A 1,077-nucleotide genomic window follows, 5' to 3' on the forward strand; every position below is an offset into this window, starting at 1 on the left:
TTTCAATAATTTAAACTTATTTTACTTCTGTGCAGAACCTTCAATTCATTAAGCATTAGATGCTCATATATCAGTTGCGAAAGTACAAACTATTATTTTCAAATCGAAAAAACAGAAGGACCCCAGGAGAGTGGGATTCCATATGAGTTTTTGTTTTAAATACGAGTACAAGTCCTACGTTCATTTATTGAAAATATTCTTCAGTAAGTTATTTCGAATGCTGATATCCCTTCTTCGTTTAATAAAATCCGTAGTATTTTCAATACAAACATAAATAGGTCCCTATGGACGTTGCTGCAAATTACAGAGGCATTTTGTATACGAATGTCATAACCAAAATATTCTATGACATCCTTGTAGAGAGGCTGGAAAAACGGTTTCAACAAAAAAACATCATATCTGATTTTCAAGATGGACTTAGAAAATACTTTCTTACGATTGATTCAGATTTTAACACTTTCATCAATTGATCAAGCATTTTAAGCAGGAACCAAAAAACAGTCCGTTTGAGAACTAGGACCTAGTGACTGACCATTCCTGTGTGCGAGTACTGTTGTCAGAGATGAAACAAATTTATAAAAAATAATCAAAGAAATGTAAATGGACACAATTATTGTAGCTTTTTGAAATGGAATAATCTTCTCTGAGTGGTTTCGAACAAGTACTGGTGTAAAACAAGGCTATTTCCTCAGTGCTTTGCTGTTTTCGTTGTTTACTAATGAATAGTAGATGATCTGACCTGGAGAATAAGAATCACTAATTTAAGTGTAAATGCTTTGTTATACACTGATGATATTGTTATTCTCTCTGAATCACCAGAAAAACTTACAATTAATGATCAAACGGTTATCAAGTTACTGTAAGAGATAGCGCCTAAGCTTATTACTAAAAAATCAAATATTATGGTGTTCTCAAGGTCCTCACATTCTCAAAACCTAAGAAGATATAGCTATTACGAGAATCTTTTGAAAACAATCAAAAGAGATTAAATATTTGGGTGTAAAACAGAATCCAACTCTAGTTTTCAGTTAACACCTTACTGAGGAAGCCAATAGTTCTCACAGCTTACTAAATCTA

The sequence above is a fragment of the Eupeodes corollae genome, chromosome 1 (genome assembly GCF_945859685.1).
Source record: "Eupeodes corollae chromosome 1, idEupCoro1.1, whole genome shotgun sequence".
NCBI classification, from domain to species: domain Eukaryota; kingdom Metazoa; phylum Arthropoda; class Insecta; order Diptera; family Syrphidae; genus Eupeodes; species Eupeodes corollae.